General features: G+C 43.2%; 1 protein-coding gene across 1 annotated transcript in view; it reads right to left on the bottom strand.

Moving 5' to 3' along the window:
• ZC3H12C (zinc finger CCCH-type containing 12C) overlaps window positions 1-2,893 on the bottom strand; it is an 82,967-nt gene extending 80,074 nt beyond the window's left edge. Inside the window, exon 1 of the mRNA XM_051849633.2 lies at window positions 2,555-2,893. The gene's annotated coding sequence lies outside the window, so the exon portion shown is untranslated. The remainder of the gene's footprint in view (window positions 1-2,554) is intronic.
• Window positions 2,894-19,174: the final 16,281 nt, after the last annotated feature.

Raw genomic sequence — 19,174 nt, 5'->3', positions numbered from 1 at the left:
GTTACAATAGCTAACATTTAATGAGTACTTGCCAGGTTCCAGATACTATTCCAAGCCGGTTGTCTGTGTTATATAATGCCCACAAAACTCCTATGAGGGAATACCCACCACTATTTCCATTCAACGGTTGAGCAAACTGACACCAAGATTACAGTCAGCAGTAACAAAGAGTGCAAGGACTAAAATGTAGGCAGTGCCCATTGTATAAATATCATACAGTAACTGCTTTTGGTAGCCTTCCTAATAAGTTGGGAAGGTAAAAACATAAAAGTTAAAAGACAAAATATACATGTCAGATAGATACCATGGCTAATAAATGTCATAAAGTATCCGAAGACAGAGGAAACTCTTTAGGGTGGAGTGGTTGGGAGACTTACATAGAAGATGAGTCTGCACTTCCAGAAGGGGGAATTTGAGCCAGATTGTGATGGATGAATAGCATTTTGATAAGTTTAGCAGATAAAGATTTTTTTTCTGTGGAACTGACAGCATAAACAAACACGAGGTGCCAGGAAAATTTGGACCACAATATAGGAAGAAATTTTCATGGGTTCAGGGAATGTTGGGACAATATAAACAAACCCAGAGGCAATTTAATTTGACTCTCCTTTTTATTTTGCAAATGGTGAAACTGAGGATCAAATAGTGAATTTCTGATAGTAAAGCTTCAAAATAGGCCTAGGCAAATATGGCACAAATTGGGGGGTTACCAATTCTGGATGACCTTTTTTATAGAAAACTTCTGTTTAATAAATATAAATTTCTTTAGTAGAACTTTTGGATTATAGTGGTTCTTTCCCCCATAACCACCCTCCCACCTGCAAAACATCCCATCTCCTACTCCCTCTCCCATCCCATTCTTCATTAAGATTCATTTTTAATTATCTTTTTATACAGAAGATCAACTCTATACTAAGTAAAGATTTCAACAGTTTGCACCCACACAGACACACAAAGTATAAAGTACTGTGTGAGGCTAGTTTTACCGTTAATTCTCATTGTACAACACATTAAGGAGAGAGGTTCTACTTGGGGAGCAAGTGCCCAGTGACTCCTGTTGTTGATTTAACAATTGACACTCTTATTATTATTATTATTATTTTTTGACAGGCAGAGTGGACAGTGAGAGAGAGACAGAGAGAAAGGTCTTCCTTTTCCTTTTGCCGTTGGTTTACCCTCCAATGGCCGCCGCGGCCGGCGCATGGGGCTGATCCGATGGCAGGAGCCAGGTGCTTCTCCTGGTCTCCCATGGGGTGCAGGGCCCAAGCACTTGGGCCATCCTCCACTGCACTCCCGGGCCACAGCAGAGAGCTGGCCTGGAAGAAGGGCAACCAGGACAGAATCTGGCGCCCCGACAGGGACTAGAACCCGGTGTGCTGGCGCCGCAAGGCGGAGGATTAACCTAGTGAGCTGCGGCGCCGGCCCTGACACTTTATTTTTGACGTCAGTAATCACCCGAGGCTCTTGTCATGAGATGCCAAGGCTATGGAAGCCTCTTGAGTTCACAAACTCTGACCTTATTTAGACAAGGCCATAATCAAAGTGAAAGTTCTCTCCTCCCTTCAGAGAAAGGTACCTCCTTCTTTGATGGCCTGTTCTTTCCACTGGGATCTCACTCACAGAGATCTTTTATTTAGATCATTTTTTGCCATAGTGTCTTGGCTTTTCTGGATGACCTTAAATTCCATTTTAGTTACAAAACTGAGTCTGGACCTTGACTTGTGACTTGCATGTAATTAAAGACCTTGAGTGGTCATAGCTCGGTCTTAGGCTAAGTCCTGGGGGCAACCTCACTAGTTAAAAGCAATGGGTTGAGGCCGGCGCCGCGGCTCACTAGGCTAATCCTCCGCCTTGCGGCGCCGGCACACCAGGTTCTAGTCCCGGTCGGGGCGCCGGATTCTGTCCCGGTTGCCCCTCTTCCAGGCCAGCTCTCTGCTGTGGCCAGGGAGTGTAGTGGAGGATGGCCCAAATCCTTGGGCTCTGCACCCCGTGGAAGACCAGGATAAGTACCTGGCTCCTGCCATCGGATCAGCACGGTGCGCTGGCTGCAGCGTGCCAGCCCCGGCGGCCATCGGAGGGTGAACCAACGGCAAAGGAAGACCTTTCTCTCTGTCTCTCTCTCTCACTGTCCACTCTGCCTGTCAAAAAAAAAAAAAAAAAGGCAATGGGTTGGAGAGGACACCTGGGAGCCCTGGGAGCAGAACAGCTGCAAAGGAAGCCTTCTGCTTTCTAACTTCTAACTCCCAGGCAAACTCCCACACACTTAGGTCACATCTGGGCCATAAAAGGTAGTTTCCAATGCCCATCATCTCCACTGTGGCTGCCTTAGAGTGGAACTTTCAATCACTCAGCCACCTTGTCTAAGACTTCTAGGGGCTTCAACATGTCAGCCTCAGGTTCCATACTGGCACAGACCCCTGGCAAATGGCTTCTAGCTCAGTACAGTGGTGTCCTTAGGATTTCTCACGGAAAATGGTTACTCTTGGGGTTGAAAAACAGTTATTTCTCCTACTCTCATGTCTCATTCCTCTTCCATTTCTGGCAGAACACTTACGTTAGTTGAGGTAAGGTCCTCTGTTTGCTCGGGGCACCTTCATCTCCAGCTGCTGGGCCAGCACTTGGTTTCCTCTGATTGGAGAGCTTCACACACACATATCTCAGTGACTATCCACGGCTTCTTCTATGTCTTCTTGAAAAGTTCTGGTTAACTGTAACAAACCATGGAATGTCCGGGTTCATTAAACATCATTACCCTCCAGGGCCATTTACTAAGCACTATCTGTGTAAAGCAGAAACAGAAGGCTAAACACATTCAAGCCCGTTTGCTGCAATGACTGGCCAGAGTTGCTCTTTAAGACTGAGTTCTTAGGGAAAGGAAACTAGGGAACATGAGATACAGGCTGTTGACCAATCTCAGGGCTTCTTTCTTCGGAAGGGTGACCACACGTATGACTCTTCCTTTTCCTCCCGGTGCTTGTGGGAGGCCAACAGAAAAAGCTACCACACAGCCAGAAGAGTAGCAACCTGCAAGTGTCAGACAGTCATGTGCCAGCTTTTCTGTCTGAACCACGCAGTACGGGTGTTCTACTTTCACCGTGTTATGCGAGTGGAGGGATTTTGAAAACAATGCACACTTAATATAGAAAAAAATGTATGTAAGGTGACCTCTGTCATCTCTGAAAGGACTGTATCAATGCCAATGCAGTTCACCTGGTCCAGAAGTTTTAAGATTTTTGTTTCAGTGTGGGATTTCAAGTGCACTAAAACAGCCTCTTCATCTCTCCAAGACTTTGTTGTTTTAGAAGGAATTATACAAATACAAAGTTGAGATAATTAGGAACGGATTTATAGTGCTTTCAGGTTAGAGTACATCTCTGTTAAAAATTTGTATTGCGGGAATATTAATTGTAGCATCATTTGCAAAGGCAAAAATATAGAATCATCATCATCCTAAGTGTCCATTAATAGGGGGCAGTTTAAATAAACTGCAGCATCTCCATGCAATTGAATGCCATTCCCAGGTGTAGAATGGTCTTATATGTATGAAATAAACTCTAGGATGTGTTGTTTGCTGATAAAGAAGGGTGAGGATCACTGGAGGAGAGGATTTTAAAAAATTCATTGAAAATGGAATTAAAATATATTTATTTTGATATAAAATTTTTGAAATTTATGCATAGTTATTTCATAGACATTTTCTATAAACTTTTTTGAAGACCTTATATACTGCATGCTAACATTTGTGTCAAAGAAAATTTCTGTGTTTGCTTATATATCCACACAATATCTCTGGCTGACACACAAGAAACTGTTCATACTGATTATCTCTGTGAAGGGTAACTGGATAATTGGAAAGAAAGAGGTGGAAGAAAGATCTGCCTCCAACTCTACACCTTTGCATAACTTTTGAATTTTAATTTGGGCACTTGAATTAACTATTCAAAAACTTTTTTTAAAAAGCTACATATATTGCTGACTTGTGCTTTGCCCACGCCTTTCCATTAGATTCTATAAATAACCAGCTATTTTTTTTTTTTTTTCAAATAGCTCCCCAGTCACAAGGAAGATGAAAATAAGGAAGTCCTGTGAGTTGCACGTGTGGAGTCCGGGGCTTCCCAACCAAGAAAAGATTCCTGTGATCATGTGCAAGGGGAGATCCCAAATTGCTCAAAGATCTCCAGCCAGTATTAATGAGATGAGTCATTGTTTTTACACTGTCAAACTCTAACTTCAGATTCTACCGAGATTCTTTATGGGAACTGTTTTATCCAAGGGGAACATGCAGGAATGTTCTCATTGGCAGACATAGGAAGAAGTGCACATAATAGCAGGTCCGTATGCATGGAGCATGTACATATTTTCATAATATACATCACCTGGAATCATGTTTGCATATTTGCTTGATTGTCTGCTTTCCCATGAAGGCAGGGGCTCTGTCTTGCTCCCTGCAGTGTTCTGTGCTCTTTTGTGCCTGGCAGGTGCAAGGCCTTCATGTAGGCCACAGTAAAAGGAGTACCCAAGGACTCTTCAATTTCTGACTTCTTATTCAGGCACCAATCTGTTAAAAGGAGTAAAGACATGGCCATGAGAACTAGGATTTGGGCAAGTTATAATTCAAATCTCAAAGGAGCTGGGGAATTAAAAATAGGCAAGGACTAGCAGAAGGCAGGGACTTAGTTTTTAAAAAAGAAAACACAAAAGCCAGTGATAAAAAAAATTTAAAAATCCCCCCAAACAAATACAAAGAGACCAAACATAAAACAGAAGAGAGAACTCCATAATGAGGGCTGAAGTTTACAGGAAGAACAAGATCATCAGCAGAGCAAGTTTGCTGCCAAGTCACTGTGGCACAAGAAACTCACGTGGTTGGGCTGGATCGAGTCACCTTGACTTAGGGTCAAGAGGAGTCCCGTCAAGCAGGAGATATTAACCATATCTCCATGAGACCCAGAAGTACATGCCACAGGCCTCAGTGGGAGATGATTGAGGTTAAAGAGATAAATAGGTTGGAGCCATCTGATGGCCTTAATACTTTTAGTAGACCGCAGATCAGTCATTTGGGAGAGGTGAGCTATTTATCTTCTGCCCTTTCTATTTTTGTGGAGAGTCTAGAGTGTACAAGTTCTAAGTCAAACTCTACTTGGGGATACAGTAGAGATACTCACCCATGCCTATAACTCATGGTCCTTCATTTTGATCAAGACATCCTCTTTGAAACAATATCAGTATCACTTGAAATGTTTCTCCACTTTCCAATCATAATATGACTTCTTTTAGTTATTGAGCATGTGAGATTTATTGAAAGGATTAGACCTTCTGGATCATTCCTCGAAGCATCTATTTCTTTTTTGTTTTAAAGATTTATTTATTTATTTATTTGAAAGTCAGAGCTAGAGAGAGAGACAGAGACAGAGACAGAGACAAAAAGATCTTCTTTCTGCTGATTCACTCCTCAAAATGCCTGCAATGGCTAGAACCAGGCCAGGCTAATGACGGGAGCCTGGAACTCCATCCATGTCTCCCATATGGGCCACCTTCTGCTGCTATCTCAGGCACATTAGCAGGGAGCTGGATTGGAAGTGGAGCATCTGGGACTCAAACCTGTTACCCATATGGGTTGCCGGCACCACAGGCAGCGTCTTAACTTGCTGTGCCATAATGCCGGGCCCCAGAAGCATCTATTTCTCAAAGTGAACATTATCTGTCTTTGTCATTCCTTACTTTCTAATGGAGATCCCTCTAAAGAAATTCAGGAACTTAGCCAGCACTGTGGCTCAATAGACTAATCCTCCACCTTGCGGCGCCGGCACACCAGGTTCTTGTCCTGGTCGGGGCGCCGGATTCTGTCCCGGTTGCCCCCCTTCCAGGCCAGCTCTCTGCTGTGGCCAGGGAGTGCAGTGGAGGATGGCCCAAGTACCTGGGCCCTGCACCCCATGGGAGACCAGAAGAAGCACCTGGCTCCTGCCTTCGGATCAGCGCGGTGTGCTGGCGGCCATTGGAGGGTGAACCAACGGCAATGGAAGACCTTTCTCTCTGTCTCTCTCTCACTCTCTCTCTCACTGTCCACTCTGCCTATCCAAAAAAAAAAAAAAAAGAAAAAGAAAGAAAGAAAGAAAGAAATTCAGGAACTTGTCGTTTTATTTTAGATAACTACAAGAGGCAGTTACGTGTTCAGTATGCTTTGGCAAGGACAACTTGTTTACAAGAAGACACTGTCCTGATGAAACCTATTATCACTGCTTTCTGTGGTTTGCATTGTTAAAATTTGTTTGCAAGGAACATTTTAGAGTATTAGTAGGATAGGGTCTATATAATTGCTCATATTGTCTTAGTGGTCAAGTCCTTATGTACAAAAGCAGGAATGATATTTCCCAAGACATTTTTAAAAAAGATTTATTTCTTTTATTTGAAAATCAGAGTTACAGAGACAGAAGGAGAGACCGATCTTTCATCCACGGGTTCACTCCCCAGAGGGCCACAACAGCCAGAACTGGGCCAGTCTGAAGCCAAGAGCTAGGAGCCTCCTGCCAGGTGTCCCACATGGGTGGCAGGGGCCCAAACACTTAGGCCATCTTCTGCTGCTTTTCTCAGGCCATAGCAGAGAGCTGGACAGAAGTAGAACAGCCAGGATACAGCACCAATATGGGATACAGGCGTTGCAGGCAGAGGCTTTACTTGCTTTGCCACAACGCCAGCCACTAAGAATCAATTTTCTTTCTTTCTTTTATTTTTTTTTAAGATTTAATTAATTTATTTGAAGGATAGAGTTACAGAGAGAGGTGGTGACAGAGAGAGAGAGAGAGAGAGAGAGGTCTTCCATCCACTGGTTCACTCCCCAAATGGCTCCATCCACTGGTGCTGAGCCGATTCGAAGCCAGGGGCCAGGAACATTCTTTGGGTCTCCCATGAGGGTACAGGGGTCCAAGGATTTGAGCCATCTTCTATTGCTTTCCCAGGCCATAGCAGAGAGCTGGATTGGAAGTGGAGCAGCCGGGACTTGAACTGGCACCCAGTGCAGCAGGCCAGGGCTTTAACCCACTCTGCCACAGTGCCGGCTCCTAGGAATCAGTTTTTAACACAGTTTTCTGTCAACCTTGGAGCTTCATTCATTTCACACATGTTGGTTGAGCACCTACCACGTGCCAGGCACTGTGCAGATGTATCATTATTTCCTTAGGCAGACTTGGAGAATTCCCACGCTGAAAGCAGTGGCTGCTTCCTTCATATTCTGCCAGTGCCTCTCTTTCCCACCACTGGCACCTCTGCTCCTTTTCCCCGGCCACATTGGCTTTCTTGCCCTTACTGACTCTCTCTAGGGAACATCCTTTTCCAAATATCTACAAGGCTTTCCCTTCGTGCCCTTCAGACTTCTGCTCAAATGCCACCTTATGAAAGAAACCATCCCTCAACACTCTATTTTTTTAAAATTTCTATTTGCTTATTTATTTGAGAAGGAGAAAGGCAGGAAGAGAAGAAGAGAGAGACCAACTCTTCAATCAACTGGTTCACTCCCCAAATGCCCTCAACACCCTGGAAGCTGGAAGCTAAGGAACTCTATCTGGACCCCCCACATGGGTGGCAGGGACCCAACTGCTTGAGCCATCGCCTGCTGCCTCTCAGGGTCTGTATTAGTAGGTAGCTTCCATGCTCCAGGGTTCTAGCTTGAATATCACACATACCCTCCTTTTATATACCTTCTAGTCACTAGCCACCCATCAATGCTGCTATTTTTCATAGCACTATTATCATTGGATTCATATCCATATGAAGGAGACTGCTATGGCTTCAGCATTACTTAACACGGGATGAAAGTTATAGATTCCTGATAGTACCATGATTTTGAGGTTTGGGGATGAGGATAAGAATCAGAATGTAAGAATTAGATTCCCTCTTGTTGATAAGAAATAACTTTAGAGGAGAGGTAGAGTAGCAGTATATGAATGGAAATATGCTGACTTGAAGGTGAAAATAGAGAAAACTTAATGTAAAGAGAACACAGCAATGCCATCCTCACTGGGCTGTGTCATGAGACACCTGAGGGATTGTAGGTTAGATTTTCTTCAAAGAGGTCCCCAAATGGGCACAACAATGAGACAAGGTAATGAGAGAAGTCTGTGGCTTTCCAGGTGTCTGCTGCCCATTGCAATCAGCAGAGCGTGCAGCCTAATCAAGCCTTGGCTTACACTGCAGACTCTGCTTTCCTTGGACTTCTCCGAGTCCTCTTCTTTCCTGCTTTCCCCCTTCCTTCTCATGATTGGTTTCTTTGGGGGTTTTTCTTCTTCTGTTTATCCCTAAAAATAATTCCTCTCTGACCCATTATCTTCGGGCTCCACACAGGTTTTTTCATCCTTTCCTGTGGCATTAGCTTCCAGTATATATCCCAATATACAACTAAACCAATACAAGAAATATACATATAAACAAATGTGCTGTGAAAAAAAATGAGATCGGAGTGGAATACAGGTAGGTTTGGGCTGGCCTGTGGGTGGTGATCAGAGAAGGTGTCTTTTAAATCCCATTTGAGCTGAGATGATATTCAGGCACCAGCCACACAAAGCACATTCCAGGTAGAGCAAAAAGAAGGCAAAGGAGCTGCCGATAATGTAGTCTGGGAAATTCAAGGTGGAGAATGAAGAGCTGTGAACACTGGAGCTTGGTGAAGAAGGGGAGGAACTTGACCTAAGAGGAGGCCTGACCTTGGTTTTTATTTTATTTATTTTAATTTTTATTTATTTATTTGAGAGGGACACAGAGAGAGAGAGAGAGAACAGAGTGTTCTCATTCACTGGTTCACTCTTCAAATATCTGACCGGCCTGGGTGAGCCAGGGTAGATGCTGGGAGCTAGGAACTCAATCCAGGCCCCCTCCTCCCACTTGGGTGGCAGAAATCCATTTGGTTGAACCTGACTCCTGACTCCTGACTCCCAGCGTCTTCACTGACAAGCAGATGGGGTCAGGAACCAGAACTGGGCATCAAACCCAGGTTCTCCAGTCTGGGCTGCAGGTATCTTCATCACTAGACTAAATGCCTGATGCCCAGTCTTTTTAAATGGATCATGTGCTCTCCAGTTTGTCCCAGGCCTCGTGTCTCCCCATGGTCTCACCTCTGGCCAGCCTCACTTAATTAGCTTACCTGCTTGGCCCGTGTATGCATTTAAGCTATGACCTTTCCTGCTCTTGGTGAACTGCACTGGCAATTATGAAAAGATGCCCAACTCTTGTTCACTTCTAGGCCTTCAAATAAATAAGCTGCTGTCTCTGCTTGCAACACCTTCCCCCTAATAGCTTTGTGAGCAAAGATTTAGCTCAGTACTTCATTCCATTCTAGCAGGCCTTCTTTGATCTTATCAACTAGGGTTAGATGTCCCTCCTCTATGCTTACAGACTCCCATGTGGTAACCAAGTTGAGCAACTTCCTCCAAATCAGACAACAGAGGCAGGCTTTGAACCTGTGCTCTTAACCTCCATGCCTCAAAAGGCTGTTGGGAGAATTACATAGCGTGATGCGAGTGAAGTGCTTAGCACAAGCGTTAACCTTTGGAAAACACTCAATAAATGTCAGCTCTCATTGCAAACACAACTCTTCCCCCCGAGATGCTTATCTTTAAATGAGGCAGCTAAAAGTCTAGTATATAAATGAATAAATTGGAGAAAATTATTAGAATACTTAGATGAATCTTTAATTTTAATTGCTTCTGCTATTTGCATGCCCTTCTGTAAGTTCTTGCCATTCAATAACAGTGATGGTGATAATTCTTTGGGAAAGAAAATATTGGGGTTGGCACTGTGGTACAGTAGGTTAAGCCATCACCTGCAGCACCAGCATCCCATGTGGGTGTTGGTTTGTGTCCAGCTACTTCCAATCCAGCTTCCAGTTAATGTGCCTGAGAATGCAGCAGAAGATGGCCCAAGTCTCTGGGCCCCTGAACCAACTTGGGAGACTCAGAAGAAGCTCTTGTCTCCCAGCTTTTGCTTGGCCAAACCCAGGTTGTTGTGGCCATCTGGGGGAGTGAATCAGTGGATGGAAGATCTCTCTCTTCTCTGTAACTCTCTTTCAAATGAGTAAATAAATCTTTAAAAAATGCAAAAGAAAATATTAAAAGGAAAATCAGGACTTACAGTGAAAGATACAGATTCGGTTTTAGACTTGCTGTTCCTGAGTTGCTTCTGGAATATTTAATTAGAGAGGACTATAGGCTCTATAAATGGAAGGACAATTCACCCTTTTGTTGAAGCATCATCAGTGATTCTTCTGTTCCTTCACTTTCACATCCAACCCAACTGCGAGGCCTTACTGGTTCTGCTTTCAAAATACATTTGTGATCTACCGTCTTCTCCTCTAACATCACCCTTTCCCTGTGCCTTGCTTTCCCCATCTATAAAATGGGCTACTAATTATGTTTACCCTAAGGAGTTGTTGTTGGGTAATTTATGTAAAGCACTCAAAATGCTGCTTGCTCAGCACGGAGGGGAAGGTAACACCAAAAGGTAGAGGGGGGGCTAAGGTTGTGCGGCACTATGGAGTCCAAGGAATGGATGATTCTGGAAAAGTAGTTACCAGAAATTAGGAAGACCAGGAGCTTGTAAACACGTGCTGTCTTGTTTTGTTGGGACATGTTTACATAAGAGTGGTGAAATAGGAAGCTGAACAGACCTATGCCACTCAATCAATTAATCAGAATAGTGTATGCAACTGCTGTTTCCAGAAAGGCTGAGTCAACTGGAGTCTCCTGGTTAGAAGGAACAAGACTCAACTAGAATGTGGTTGACAGAGATGACTCTGTTGAGTCAAAACTTTCATGCCAGGCCATCTCACCAGCTGTTGTCCAGGCTGTGGCCTGGCTTCCTACGGGATCAGTTGCTCACTTCTGTTCAATCAGCAGAGGCCAAAGAGGGTGTGACTAAACCACTGTGGTTGGTCAGGGCCGGCCTATAAGTAGAGGCTCAAGATGGAGCAGATGCCCTTAAAAGTAGCTGTGGTCTCTGGATATGACAGGTTAGGAAAGTACCCTTAACAGTTGAGAGACACAGTTACATTAGGAAAAATACAAAGTTGCCTAATTTTAAGCAACCAGCAACCAGCAACCCAGTGCCACTTGGAACCAGCTATGTAACAAGTTTATCTAATGCCTAGCTTCTCCTTTATTAAGTGTGTATGTTCACAATTTCACAGGGGTTTGCTTTGGCAAACACAATAAACTGTGAGTATCCTGGATCACCCAGGTACCCTAAACCTTCCAGTTTAGTGAGGGAGATAGTTTTAATTGAACTATTAAGTTACTTGCTGAAATCCTTTATTAAGATACTGATTAAAGGAGCACTACTCCTTGGCAATAAGGATACAGACACAATTTTCACAATTATGAGAACTGATCAACTCCAGTCAGAACAGTCAACATGGAGTTGACGTTTTTGCACAGTGAGTAAAGTCATTGCCTGAGATACTGGCATCCTATAGGAGTGCTGGTTAAGTCCTGGCTGCTCTACTTCTGATACAACTCCCTACTAATGTTCCTAGGAAAGCAGAGGAAGATGGACCACGTATTTGGGCCTCTGCCACCCATGTGGGAGACCTGGATGAAGCTCCTGGCTCCTGGCTTCAGCCTGGCCCATCTCTGGCCACTGAAGCCATCTGGGGAATAAACCAGTGGATGGAAGATCTCTCTCTTTGTAACTGTGGCTTCCAAAATAAATAACTACAAATCTTCAAATAAAATCTACTCTTAGCAATTTCAAGTAAAAATATATATGGTTAGGCTCCTCTTTATAGAAGGCCTGGTAAAGAAAGTAGAAAGGGAATGAGTAAAATGAGGGAAAGTCCAATGTAACAAGAATGTTGACAAGAATTTACAGATCTTCTCTGAATGTGAATTGTTCTCATATGAGGGTAGGACTCTAGGTCAAGTGAAGGGAAACAGTTAAATCACGCACATGACATGTGAATACATTCCTGGAAAGTACATTCAGAAATTCAAGTGCGAAGGCCTCAAATTGATAGCAACACTTGAGTGTCTATGTCCCCTCTTAACCTGGAAGACACAGCACTGTTGCTCAAGCTATCACATGTCCAGTGTTTTAAGAAGCAAATACACTGGAATAGTCAGGATTCCAATATCATACAACAGAGTTTACTAAAGAATCTTGGATCTCTGATGTACCTTCTGGAAGTGCTGGAGAACCAGGCTTGGAGGCTGTGGAACCAGGCACCATTCCTGACGCCATGCAGCAGAAGGGTCCCAGGAAGCCATCAGTGCCTCTTCTGATGAGCACAGAGACCACAGCTTGTCTCTCAGCAAGCCTGATGCTGGCACTAGAGATGGCCACAAGCAGTGAGCCGCCTGCTGCCTCTAGAGAAGGAATAAAGCTTCTGTCCCTGCTGCTGTCTTTGCCACAATGGACTCTAGCAGGTGCCTCCTCCTTTGGTCATTAGCTCCTGATTCAAAATCTGAGGTGAGTCTGTCCGACTGGAGGAGTCTCAGTCAAGCGGCAGATCCTAGCTGCAAGGGAGGCTGGGCAAGCTAGCACCTAGTACTTTTAGATTCTACAGTAGCAGGTGGGCCACTATATTTGCTATGCATGATTTCTTATGCACAGCGAAGGGGTTTAGGTGATGGGAAGCCTAAAACATTAAAATATTTATGGATCTTGGATATTATACCCTCGACATAGTCAATACTAGCTATTTTGTCACACAACTCCTATTATCCTAGCTATTTTCTTTTCAACTCCCAATTAAAAAGTTTTTTTCAAAGTTTATTTATTTGAGAGGGGGAGAGAGGGAAAGAGGGATAGAGAGGGGGGGGGGAGAGAGAGAGAGAGAGTGAGAGAGAGAGAGAGAGAGAAGAATCTCTTACCCTTTGGTTCATTCTCTAAATGCCCACAATGGCCAGGGCTGGAGTAGAAACTGAGAGCCAGGAAATCAACCCAGGTCTTCCAAATGGGTGGCCAGAACCCAGTTTCTTGAGGTATTAGTATTGCCTCTAGGGGTTTGCACTGGCAAAATAGCTCTCAATTCTTGTTGCTAATTCCTGAGAAGTTCCCAGGAAAGTAATGACAATATCAATTCACCAGACACTTTTACCTAAACATTGTTTTTCCCAAGGAATATAATGTAAATAGTACTTTTAGTTCAGAATTTTGAACATTTACTAGCATTAAAAATCAAGCTTTTACTGCACAAGCATGTATAATTGTTAACGTATTGAATAATCAACTATGAAAACAATGAATAGATTGGAAGAAAAATTATGTATTATGAAATACTTTCACACTTAATATATAGAAATATTAGGGCTGGCGTTGTGGTACAACGAGTTAAGCTGCCACCTGTGACACTTGCCTCTCATATGAGAGTGCTGGTTTAAGTCCTAGCTATTCTGCTTCCAGTTCAGCTCCCTGCTTATGTCCTGGGAAAGCAGCAAAGGATGGCCCAAGTGCTTGGCCCTTGTTACCCACATGGGAGACCCATATGTAGTTCCAGGCTCCTGGCTTCCATGTGACCCAGCCCTGGTCATTGTAGAAATTTGGGGTTTGAACCAGGAGATGGAAGATTTCTCTCTCTTTCCATCTCTCTCTGTCACTTTGCCTTCTGGTAATAGAAAAATATGTGAAGATTAGGTAGCATTAAAATGTATATAATAATATTAATCATTATGAAATAATTATTTTATAATGTTTATTATATAATATTAATGTTAATATATTAAAGAAGAGTAGCACACTATTTTATTAGATTTTTTAAAAAGATACCTGCATGCACTCATGACAAGAGCCTTGGATGATCACTGATGTCATAAACAAAAGTGTCAATTGTTAAATCAACAGCAGGAGTCACTGCGCACTTGCTCCCCATGTAGGACCTCTGTCCTTAATGTGTTGTATGATGAGAATTAACAGTAAAACTAGTCTTCAAACAGTACTTTATACTTTGTTTGTTTGTGTGGATATAAACTGTTGAAATCTTTACTAAGTACAGAGTTGATCTTCTGTATATAAAGATAATTAAAAATGAATCTTAATGAAGAATGGGATGGGAGAGGGAGTAGGAGGTGGAATGGTTTGGGGGTGGGAGAGCAGGTATAGGGGGAAGAGGAGCTATAATCCAAAAGTTGTACTAAAGAAATTTATATTTATTAAGTAAAAGCTTTCTATAAAAAAAACAAAAAAGAATTATATTTGTACAGCATATTTGAGAAAGCTAGGAGTTCGAGAGCATCTAGGAGAGTATTTCAGTCTATGGCCATACTTCCCTGAATACATCCAATATTGTCTGAGAGTATTTCACAAAGTTCACAGAACAAAAAGTTCATGGAAAACAGAATTAAAAAGTAAGTTCACTTGAGTGCCAAAAATTTTGAATCCATGAATTTTTTTATTATACTCATTTTCTGTGAACATTTTGAAGATTCCTTATATGTGTGTTCTTTTTAAATAGTAAATTTATATTATATAAATATGGAAAGAAAAATAAAAAATATTTCAAAAAAAAGATACCTGCTTGTACGTGTGACAATATACACGCATAGCAAGGAAGCTTCAATTTTTTTGTCACTGATGAAATATTTCTGTGGTACAATATCTACTGCATTAACAAGTTCTCTTATAAGATCCAATACTCATTTCATGATTGATTAGTAATGCTATTTGTAACACAGATACGAGTCCCATGTAAACATTTCTGAGGTCTACGGCCCCTGTACATTTTCCCCTACCTCCTTGTGTAGGTAATTTAGGAGTCAGGAAATTTCTAAGCCAGATGGGAATTCGAGAATCCTCAAAAGCCTGGGAGTTTTTTGTCCACCCGTTTTTGGCCGCTCCATCGTGAGACCATGTTAATGTCAGTGAAGGGATGAGTGAGGGGCCTTTCCTTGGTGCTTACTCAGTCTTTGTCTTTCCTGTGACTCATTATTATTTTCCAGCTAGACTGCAGCCAGCCTTGCTTTCAAAATGTCATTTTCATTCATTTGGAAACTAAAGCGCTGTGCTGTGCACCACGTCCTTAGCGTCAGCAAAGCCAGCTCTGCTGGACTGAAGTGCAGACTTGTCTGCAGCCAGTGCAGCATGCTCGGGCTGCCTATCTTGGAAACAGCCCACAGAGCGTGGTGGAGGCCCCATTCAGAAAGGCTTGTGGGCTGGATGCCTAGGACGAGTAACACCTCAAGGCGGCCCGTGCTCAGAAAGCAGTCTTGCTCTTTGAGATGAAGAGGCACAGAACAAATCATGTAGGAGAAGTGTAGGCTCCTAGATCTCCCTCCAAAAACAGTGGCATGGTTATCCCTAAGTCTCCTATGGGACGGACAACTTGTGAGGGATAAATGGGTTAACACATTTAAAGCACTGAGAGCAATGCTCAGTTACCAAGTACATAGAATAGTAATTACTAGAGGCTGGGAAGGCTGAAGGGGGGGAGGGATAGAGAGGCTGGATAATGGGTACCAAAGCCCAGCTAAGATCTAAGGCAAATGTTCTAGTGTAAGTGACTAAGTTCACAATATTTTACAGTTTAAGAAGAACTAGAAGAAAGGGGTTTGGAGTGCCCAAATGCTAGGTAGGAAGTTAGAAAGCAGCCTGTGTGTGTGAGAGAGGCCTAAGGAAAACAAAGCATGTGCAGAAGCTCGCCTTGAGAACAGCCCAGGATTTTATACTACAAGGTCCTGCCCAGACCCCAGAAACTTTCCGGGTGGTCTCAGCCTTGCCCCCAAGGAAAGCTCCCCAGGACAATCCGCTGTCCTCAGCACCAGGTGGGTTGCCTGGCCTGACAACGTGGAGCAATAAGAGCTTCCCAGCCTTCCTCCAAGGCAGGCACCCTGCGGGAGGCTCCTCTGCCCAGCACCAGGTGGGCTTCCCAGTCCTATAGCACTGAGTAGCAAACCCTTGGGGGGAATTTCACCTAATTCACACTCAGCTAACCCCTTGGCATGGAGGAAGAGGAAGAGGGAAGGAGAAATGGCAAGAAGAACTGGACCCCTTTCCCTTAAAAGCCCTCAGCCCTCAGCTCTCTCCTGAGCTGCCCGCCTGCCCTGTCAGATGTCTCTCTCCATTAAACCACGTAAACTTGCTTTGCCAGTCTGAATGACTGGGTACTCTCTTTCTTTCGAATTCCATCCCGTCTGTTCTGATGGATACCCTATCCCATTAAACCTTGCTACCTTACTTACCATTGCTCTCTGTCTCACGTCTGAATTCTTTCTTGTGCGATGACAAGAACCTATCCCACCAATCTCTGCTAACACACACAGAATAAAGTTAAGGAGAAGGAAGTGCTGACTGTACATGCTGGGTACATGTGCTGAAATATCACACTGTGCACCACAAATATGTACAATTGTTGCGCATTAATCAAGAAAAAATTAGAAAACAACTATCAAAGATTTCTGCACATGTTATGACATACAATCTCTTTTTTTTGTTTTAAAGATTTTACTTATTTATTTGAAAGGTAGAGTTACAGACAGTGAGAGGGAGAGGCAGAGAGAAAGGTCTTCCATCTGCTGGTTCATTTCCCAGATGGCTGCAATGGCCACAGCTGCATGGATCCAAAACCAGGAGCCAGGAGCTTCTTTCCAGTCTCCCACATGGGTGCAGGGGCCCAAGGACGTGGGTCATGTTCGATTGCTTTCCCAGGCCACAGCAGAGAACTGGATCGGAAGTGCAGCAGCTGGGACTAGAATCGGCACCCGTATGGGATGCCGGCACTGTAGGCGGAGGATTAACCTACCGCACCACAGTGCCAGCTCCGTGCAATCTTTATAACACCTCTATTCAGATGAGGAAACTAGGCAGAGAGGCTAAATAAGTTGCCCAAGGTCACACAGCTCATTAGTGGTGGGTTCAGAATCTCAATCCAGTTCTGCCTAACACCCAAAGCTCTTCAGTTTTACCCATGAACTCAAACTCAGTGTCAATGTCTAGAATTACATTTTGTTGGGGAAAGGAGAGACAAAGCTCTGTAGCTCATGGAAGGTAATACATATGAATGAAAGCGAACTGTCCAGGATGAGGCTCCGACAAAAACAATTCCAAAAACTAAAACACAAAAAGGACAAAAAACTTCTGCTATACTGCTTGGAAGTTTCAGAATGGAATCACTCAATCTACGGCTAGAAGCCACGTAAAATTCTGATGAGATTCTATTGACTTTTGCATTCTTTAGTGTATTTACACAATCCCCTAAATTATTTCACTATGTAAATAAATACACAGGTGTGGGAAAATGGAGCTTGTGATCACTCAGAGAAGAAACAAATAATTTAAAAAGTCACACGATTACACCTGGGCTGGCAACAATAATCACAGTGCCTTAGTAGATGTCCAGTTGATGTTTTATTAATGACAAATCTCAGGGATCATCTCAGAATGTTTTGTGTATAAAGCACAGGCTACTTCTAACTTAATTAAGGCTTTTAGATCGCAATAAAAGTAATTTATAGATGCAGAATTTTAACAGGTGTTCTGAAAAATATTGGATCCTTCCAAAAACAGACATGTGGTTGCATAAAGCGGGAGGCCCAGGCTGCTCTGATGAGCATGGCCCCAGGCATACCATGGATTTTACAATGCGTTTACATTAAATCATATCAACTTGTAAGGGCTGAATATATTTTAGGGAGCAATACTACAGGTATGCTGGGGTTGCCCAAGACCCTAAGGAAGTGCTCTTCAAAGTCCTCAAGAGTATATCATTAATAGAGGGGTGCCTCTGGGCAGCCGATTGATCAATTAACCTAGCAGATACAGAATCTACCTTTAAAAGACCCTGTTCTCTTAATTTCAGCCAGATTTGACTTTTTCTGACTCCAAAAAACTAGTTAGTCTCCACAATCTCCTGTTCTTGGTTGGCATTTGGTCTATCATCTCACTGTGAACCCCACATAACTTGGCTGCATATGGTGGTTTGCATGTCTGCCTCTTGTCTAGAGGTGTGGTCTGCCCAGGCTCACCGGGCCATGTCTCCATGGCCTAGCACATTGCTGGGTACATGGTAGGCATTTGCTAGGTAATTACTGAATGACTCACATAAAGAACAGGAAGCATAGAAGAGAGGAGAGGAGGATGCTTTTAATTGCAGTTGGTGCAGTTGTCCACATGAGTTATTATAGAAAATTCTTTCACTTTGATCACACTGAATTCCACTACTTATGATATACATATTTTGTACCATTATTAGGTTTTGTTTAAAGCCCATTTATTGTGCATTCACTTTACACTGGGCCCTGTGATGAACGAGACATGGTTGTTACCCTCAAGCAGCTAGCAGTCTAGCAAGTAAAGTGAACCTCAATGAAAAATTACAACACAACATTATCTGATTAATGGTAGAAGTGCTTACTATGTGTCAGAAATTATTCTAGGGCTGGCGTTTTGGTGTAGGGGGTAAGGCTGCTGCCTGTGATGTTGGCACCACGTGTGAGCACCAGTTTATGCCCCAGCTTCTCCACTTCTGATGCAGCCCTCTGCTTATGGCCTGGTAAGAGCAGTGATGATGCTCCAAGTCCTTGGGCCTCTGATACCCATGTAGGAGACCTGGATGAAATTCTTGGCTTTGGCCTGGCCCAGTGCTGGCTGTTGCAGCCATCTAGAGAGTAAAAAGAAGATGTCTTTCTCTTTCTCTTTCTCTTTCTCTTTCTCTTTCTCTTTCTCTTTCTCTTTCTCTTTCTCTTTCTCTTTCTCTTTCTCTTTCTCTTTCTTTCTCTCTTTTTCTCTCTTGCTTCCTCTCTCTCTGTAACTTTGGCTTCCAAGTAAATTTTTTCCCCCCAAAAGAACCTGTTCTAAGTACTGTATGTTTTTTATATCATGCAATTGTAAAAGTTCTATGGGACAGATCTTATTATTATTACTTTTTTGTACAATAGGAAAAAAGTGCATAAAGGCTACACAAATTGTTCAAGGTCTCATAGTGACTTAGTGATAGCACTAGGAGATGAACTCAGATTAATTTGAACATAGAAATCAAGCTAGAGAGGCTGGTGTTGTGCTCTAGAGATTTAGGTTGTTGCCTATGACACCTGTATCCCATATGGGTGCCAGTTAGTGTCCTGGCTGCTTCACTTATGATCCAACTCCCTGCTAATGCACCTGAGAAAGCAGCAGAAGATGGCCCAAGTGCTTGGTTCCTGCCATCTGTATGGGAGACCTAGATGGAGTCCTTGGCTCATACCTATGGCCTGGTTAAGCC

The sequence above is a fragment of the Oryctolagus cuniculus genome, chromosome 1 (assembly GCF_964237555.1).
Source record: "Oryctolagus cuniculus chromosome 1, mOryCun1.1, whole genome shotgun sequence".
NCBI lineage: Eukaryota > Metazoa > Chordata > Mammalia > Lagomorpha > Leporidae > Oryctolagus > Oryctolagus cuniculus.
The sequence above is the reverse complement of the archived record's forward strand: the minus strand, read 5'-3'. Positions and strand labels throughout refer to the sequence as shown.